General features: G+C 38.3%; 1 protein-coding gene across 1 annotated transcript in view; it reads right to left on the minus strand.

Annotated features, from left to right (window-relative positions):
* LOC127633901 (glycerol-3-phosphate acyltransferase 1, mitochondrial-like) overlaps window positions 1-7,038 on the minus strand; it is a 33,970-nt gene extending 26,932 nt beyond the window's left edge. Inside the window, exon 1 of the mRNA XM_052113278.1 lies at window positions 6,919-7,038. The gene's annotated coding sequence lies outside the window, so the exon portion shown is untranslated. The remainder of the gene's footprint in view (window positions 1-6,918) is intronic.
* Between the last annotated feature and the right edge of the window lie 915 nt (window positions 7,039-7,953).

The raw sequence follows: 7,953 nt of genomic DNA on the forward strand, positions 1-7,953 counted from the left end.
TCATACAAAGAGAAGGTGAGAAAGAGGAACCACATCAATCAACAAATGAAACACAAGCTCTGCACAAAGGTGCTGACTTTCACTTCCTCAGCTGTCAACAGATTTTACAGTAGCACAGTATTATTATGGGTTCTTCTCATTACATCAATGACTGCACTTCTTCAAAACACCATATCAGCAGCTCACAAGGGCATTAAATAGCACACAGTGGTACTGTTATTAGCACAATACTAAGAATGTGGGATGTTATTCTCAATTATCTTGTGCATCACAAGCAGAGATAGGACTTTATTCTGATTATTGTTATCATACAATGGGTCAGAATGCTACAAATCAGCTACACAGTATTGCTATGCATGGTCCATTTAGCATGTCTTTAGGCTTTAGTACAACATATGCAACTAGATTTTAAAATTTTCTGAAGAAAATATGAATAGTACTTGCCCAAGCAAAACTCACAACCACTATGCTAAGGTGTGTTTTAGCATGTTGCTAAGTGGTTGCTATGGTGTTATGGGCAGTTGCTAGGTTATTCTGTAGGGATGGGCATTTTGGTAATTTTGTCTACTCGAGTACTCGGTATAATTAAGTACTCATAGAGTACTCAAGGGGCAATTACATTTTCATAACTGTATATAATAACATGTCTGTCAAACGTCTATGGCTGCTGCATAGAATCTTTGTTGTTCCAGTGTATCGTCTATTTATTATTATATGCTGTTAAAAAATAGTATGTTACAAAATGTTTGATTGGTCCTGGAGGGGCGTTGTCTCGTTTCGCTGTGTACTGTACTAACTGTATAGCGTTGAACGACAATAAAAACCACTTCACTTGAAAAATTTATATAAAGCATCATATTTTGTCATTATGTGAAGATTCGCTGCTCAACTCTGAAAGAATGTGAACAACGTGCATCTGTCTGTTCTTCCTTCAGTTTATTGTAATAATCTTAGCAAGTGCGCACCAGTTTTTTTAGTGACTGTCTTAACAGTATATTTTAAAATAACAGGAGATGCCATAACCATTGCGTTTTAATGTGTGCTAAGTTGAATTTGTTCAGTTTTGAAGATGCTGCTTTGTGTTCCATTTAACTGAGCTCTGTCTAGCTGTTTGAAACACTCGCCTGCTGTGCACTGCCACACTCGACTGGTGTGTATGTGCAACTGTGTGTGTTTAAATGTTCGCTCTTGTGAGGAAAGCCGCCATGCTCTGTATTGTTGTTGCTGTAATTCATGAAGCATTCCATTCCACTCGGAGAGTCTGAATTTCCACCTTTCAACTGAGGAAAGTGCAACGGAATGGCACTTTTTATCAGATATCTAACTTGGAAACTCAAGCAGAAATCAAGTGGAAGGTGTGTGTTACATCATCCAGGGCAGGGAGGTTTAGTCAGTGACAATCATTCACATTTATGAAATAATATTAATTAACGAGTCAAAGTTCTTACATTAAATGATAATAAAGCATGTTTAGCAAACGTTTTATAGAGACAGGTTTTCAAAACACGGTCAATTACACTCTCTTTGTTTTGATTATTGTAGCAATAGCATTGCAGCGTCGTATCAGTTTGTTTGCTAATTACATTGAGTAATCAAGGAGTACATTGATAATCAATACCCCTCAAATAAAAAATAAAAATAAGCTCCCTCTTTGACATGTTTGTGTTTAGTTGTCAGGTAATTGTCACTGGATTTTGAATGAATTCAAAAGTCACATCATGCATGATCACCATCGATCATCGTTTTCATGATCGATCATTACTGCCATGTCCGAGTACTCATGCCCATCCCTAGTATTTTGAAGGGTTGCTTACTTACTCCAAGTGCCCATCAAAAGAGCCCATTCCAATGTCTCTATAATATTCTGGTCTCAAGGCCCTAGTCCCTCCTATACAAGTTTATAGCTGGGCTCCCATTGAAATCTTTAGCATTTAAGTGCATTTAAAAAATTTGACAAGAAAAAATACAAATCTTTGTGCATTTCCATGGACAACATCATGCGTGTTATCTTGATGGAGCCTGCCTTTATATGATGGAGCAGCTGAATGATCTCCTTGCTTCTAGGAGAGTTTTATTTGCAGGATTGGAGCAGTTGTACCTAATTTTTTAAATGCTGCCAGGAGACGCTGCAGAATAAACGTAACATCTGATATAATGTGGGCTGAAATTCCTGCGATGCCCACACGAAGCCAACCTTCGCATACCTGGGAGTGTCAGCCATCAAAACTGTTCTAGCGTGGTATATTGTGAGGATCCACTTTAACGACCAGCTGTGGGTTAAACACTTCCAATTGTCAAGGGCTATGTTCAAAGAATTTTGTGCCAAGGTCAGACCTTTCATTGGGCCACTCACAGCAAGCTATCGCCCTCTCATAACATGTGCACAAATGGTCAAAACACGTCATAGTTTTGAGAATAAACTGTTTCCATCACATTAACACGCATTTTAACTAGGACAAAACTCCACCTCCTCCTATTGCATTCAATTTTAAGCAAATGTTGAGAGTTTATTCGCATGTCAAGCATTTCCACTCAGGATTTCTTACTACTGGAAATTCAGCTTATGAGATTTTTACCACTAATAGTAAAAAAATCTTAACTCTGATCACTCAGAAAAAGTAATAGCACACCTCTCCTCAATAAGATGACTTGATTAATATCCGTAGCACAAATGGCTCTGAGGGGTAAGTTATGCACCAAAGTTTAATATTTGTGTTTTTGAGGTTAGAGTTAGGGTTCCTCAAAACAAATGAATGACCCTAAAAATAAAATAACAGTATTTAAATAAAGAGTAAGCAAACCAACTTTAATCACTGTAACCCATTATTCTTGGGCGACTGTAATGTAATTAATATCACTCCATCACATGCTCTCATTAGGGTATGTGGGTCACATGAAGAGAGGATCTTCGAATGACTGGAGCAAACCAAGCCAGACGAGGGAGAAAAAGATAGAATAATCTGCTCTACAATGAGTAACAACCCCAAGCAATATGCAGAGCACATGCTGAATGAGCATGAATGGGAAGAAGGAGAAAGACAGTGAGAGCTTCACCACGCCACTGCTAAACATTGAACTCTGGAAGCCATGCCTGCATTGTCTGATGTGTTCTCTGCCAATGGGTGACCAGAACACTGATGAGAAAGGAGGGTGAAGAGAAGGAGGGACATGTTTTCGGAAGGACTGGCTGAATGTCAAAAAAGAAGGCCTGCTCAGATGCCAAAAATTAACAATAGCCAAGGACTCTGAAGTCACTGAATTGGCCCTTTGCTGATATTTAAGAAAACCTCTCTGATCAAACACTTATAAACAATGACTTTGCAAATAGAAAATGTCCAACTGATCCAAGTACTTGGGAAGCCTAATAACATTGGCTAGTATGCACCAAGTAGCTTTCTGTATATGAAATAAGTTTCTGAATAATGTACAACACTAGTTAACAAGTGAAGTTATGGACTTAGTTAAAGAAATGTCACCTGTAAAGAGAAAGATAAGGCCTGTAGTCATAATAGTAAATTAAGTAGCCTACCCTTCATAATAGGGCTGGGCGATATGGCAAAAAAAAAAAATCTATATTTTTATCAAAAAGACAAATCGCAAAGTTTGTCAAAATGATCACTTGCCAAATATTGGCAATAGATGCATTACACTTGAAACACGTCAAATAACAAAGCATTAATTTGCGATCTGAATCATTATGGTAAAAGGAGCGGTGGATGTTTCATTATCCTAAATATAGCCTCTCCAATTTATTTGATACTTTTTAATGGGTCAAAGAAAGGAGGTCGTTCATCAACATGCACACATCGATGCCAGTTATAGTCTTAAGTCACTGTATACATGCATGATGGATGAAGGTGAACTACAATCACACTGTGTACAACTGGGAATATTTTTAATACCAGTCTCTGAGTCGTTATTCGGTCGCGTTCATTTGGAGCGCGCCACACACGTGCAGCTGATCAGATCGGGAGCGGAAGTGGTGTGAACTCATTTTCTCTTCCTTATTCAGACTTTGGTGGTTTTACAACTTATCTAATGACAGCATTTGCAATGTTGTAATGCAAAATCTTGGTTTCTCGATAAAAAAAAAAATAAATAAAAAAAAAGTGTCAAAACGCAAATTCGAATTACTCAAAATAAAATCGGAAAAATGCACAGCCCTACTTCATAATATATAAAGGTTATATATTAAAAACAAATAACAGTGATTATCACTAAACGTGCCCCCAGAAATGTCCTGGTCATATTTAACCCAAAATCAATAAAAAAATATCATTAAATTAAATTGATTATTTACTAACAGAAATTAAGATAACATTTAGGACTATTAAAGGGATAGTTCACCCCAAAAATATTTCATAATTTACTTGCCCTCATGCCATCTACAGATGTGTAGATTTTTAGAAGAAGATCTCAGCTCTATTGGCCCATACTAGGGCTGGGATAAACGATTATTTTTTAAACGATTAATCTAGCGATTTATTTTTCCGATGCATCGATTAATCTAACGATTAATTTTTTTCAGACCGATTTGTTTTCGATTCGATTAATCGACTTGTGACAACACCGGTAATACCGGTTTCATCAGGGGTGGGGAGTATAAAATGTAAAAAAAAAAAAACATTTGCCGGGAGTTTGATTGACTGGCAATCTGATCAATCAATCATAATACGCCATTTTTGTCCGACAAAGTAATCAGGAGAGAGAAGATTAATGTCGGTGGATTTGAATTTGAATAATTGATTGTAGGCTACTGTACTGACATCTTTCCGCGGTTAAAACGACAGTCCTTCTGATGTAGGCTACATTCATGTTTAGCCTATTTGATGCTATAAATTAACCAAGGAAAAGATGATCGGTTCACGAGCAGCTTTAACTGAGGCAATCTGTCACGACACATTAAAGAGCCACAAAATAGTAGGCCTATTTATGGTTTAATTTTCTTTGAATGACCAAATTTGAAAGTTGAGACTTTATTAAATGTTACCTGCTTGGTCCTGTCTGTCAGCCGTTGTCAGTGTCCTCTATGTATTTTTCACGACATTCATAGCTATAAGCGCATTATTAATAGCTATAAGCGAAAACTTTAGGTGTCGACAACGTATTATAGCCTACTCCAACATCAAGTGCAAAGTGGGGAGTTGAAAAAAAAACTTACGGTGCTCTGTCATCTGCAACTGCTCCCGGGTGGCTCCTCTTCAGATGCTGGTGCATTGCCGTGGTGCTAGAATGGAAGGCCATCTCCATTTTGCAAAGACGACATATCACGAAATTGATTCCTTTTAAATTAAAGAATTCCCATACTTTAGAGGAACGAGTGCATGCCGCCTTGCACTTCTGATTGTAGTAGTACAATAGTAGTACACTCGTGTTGCTACTACTCGCCTGCGCCGCCATCTTTGTTTTGGGTCCGACAAATCAATGCGCATATTTTGCGTCAACGTATTTTTTGCGTCGACGTCATCGTTGTCCCAGCCCTAGCCCATACAATGCAAAAGCAGCATAAAAGTAATCCATATGACAACATTTTATAATCGGTGTCTTCAGAAGCGATAGGATAAATGTGGGTGAGAAAAATATCAATGTTTTTTTACTCTAAACTCCACTTTCACTCTGTGCATATCACCACCTACTGGGCAGGGAGGAGAATATATAGTAAAAGAGTACTTAAATATTGATCCGATTTTTTTTTTATCCACACCTATCAGAACACTTCAGAAGACATGGAATAAAACACTGGAGTCATATGGATTACTTTTATGCTGCATTTAAGTGCTTTTTGGAGCTTCAGAATGTTGGTACTGATTGTCTTGCTTCAGAACTACAGAGCTGATAAATTCTTCTAAAAATCTTCATTTGTGTTCAGCAGAAGAAAGAAAGTCAGACATCTGGGATGGCATGAGGTTAAGTAACTGGTGAGAGAATTTTCATTTTTGGGTGAACTATCCCTTTAAGATTTTTTGCATCGTGACATTATTTTCAGGACACTTCAGTGCATTTTAATTTACACCAAATTCTCTTTGATTCACAGTAAATATGCATTAAAACTTCTCATTGTTTTCATTGAATATTGCCATTAGCATTATTTTACTGTATTATAGAAAAAATATTTTTTTAAAAGCAGTTAAAATAAAAGGCAGTCCAAATTAACTGAGAACTATATATATTAATTTGCGCTACAGAGAATGTAAAAATAATCATTTTCTTTCGCATTGCGCTAATGAATATTGTGAGGTACAACGTGCGTAACCGTTATGAAAATGTCACAATGTAAAAAAATCTTTATGGCCCTAAAAAGTAGCGTAAATCAGAGAAAATTTGTTTCTCTGATTTTTGTGTAAAATAGAATTAGGATATTTTTGACAGGTTTCGTGATAATCACCGTCCTGCGTTAGCTAACGTTCACTTTTCAACTGAACAATTTGAATCCGCTCGCGCCGTTTGAAACGAGCTGTCAAAAGCTCGCGCTACGATTTACAGTTATGTCCTCGCGCTAGCTATATGCTAGTCTGACTGTTACGAGCCTTTAACACCTCAACCACGCTGCGGTCCCACAAGCTTCGAAGATTGGTCTTTTTAGTTCTTGAGCTGCACGCATTGTTAGGCCATTTCGTACTGAAAGCACACATGTAGTGCAACTATCAACTGTGTGTGTTATAAACACCAACTCCCGGTGATGTTTGTGCTTAATCTGGAATTTATTTAAAAAAAAAAAAAAACGGCACGGAAGGGAAGGTCCATTCAAAATCATACAGTGTCCTTTAACTTGGATTAAAAGTCCCATGGTTTCACAGTATATTCACTGAGCAATCCCTTCGTGCTAGCTTGCTAAATCAAGCGCGCGCCCACCCTATTGTGTTTCAAACTGAACGAAGTCAGAAGAGAAAGCGTGGTATGCAAAGAAAAAGATTTTACCTGGTGAAAATGCCTTTGATGCGCCATCACATTTGAAATAGCCTCTTTTGCGTACTGTAAACCTGCTCTCGTCCTTAAAACAGCCGACTACACAACCTACAGGCTGCACTGCAGTTGTTAGCCACGGACTACACAGAGAAGGCGAAGAGACGCCTGACAGCTGGGTTTATGCTGTCTGCCCTATGCTGTCATTGCAGTGTTAGTAGATAGAGCCTCAAGGGGTCTTTGTTATATGTGTGTAAAATAAGCTGAGACCATGTTATCGTTACTATTTGGTGCGTAATAACACAAATAGCTTTTAAAAAAAATTCAAATAGGCTATGTGTATATTATTGTCCTCTTTAGTGGGATAGTTCACCAAAATATGAACCATTTCTCAACATTTACGATCATGCATCCCAGATGTGTGTGACTCTTTCTATTGCTGAACACAGATTTTTAAAAGAAATTTTAGCTCTGTAGGTCCTCACAATGTAAGTGATTTGGTACCAAACTTTTGAAGTTCCAAAATGCACATAAAGGCAGCATTAATCCATAAGACTCCAGTGGTTTAATCTGTATCTTCAGAAGTGATTTGATAGGTATGGGCAGGGCTGGACTGGACTGGGAAGAGAAATCAGCCCGGGATTTTACATGGCAACTGGCTCAAAAGTTGTTGATTGGGGCGGGGTTCGGTTCACTATCCTTTTCTGCATATCGCGGCGCTGTTTTGTGGTCCGTTCTGCATAACGTGGCAGCTCATTTTTGCTTATCGTGGCCCGTTCGGCACATTTCGCAGGCATTGCATTTCAATGGCACCACCAGCCTGCTCGGTTCTCCCACTGGCCAGTCTGCCCATGATCGGCCCCAAAGTGTGTCGGCCCACCGGGAAAATGCCCCGGAATGCCAGATTGCCAGTCCCGCCCTGGGTATGGGTGAAAAACACATAAATATTTAAGAACTTTTTTTTTAACTGTATTCTCTCTGCACAGTAGGTGGCGATATGCTTGAAGAATGCAAATCACACAAAAAAGTTAAAGTGAAAGTGGAGATTGA

This window comes from Xyrauchen texanus, chromosome 40 (assembly GCF_025860055.1).
Source record: "Xyrauchen texanus isolate HMW12.3.18 chromosome 40, RBS_HiC_50CHRs, whole genome shotgun sequence".
In the NCBI taxonomy this organism is placed as follows: Eukaryota; Metazoa; Chordata; class Actinopteri; order Cypriniformes; family Catostomidae; genus Xyrauchen; species Xyrauchen texanus.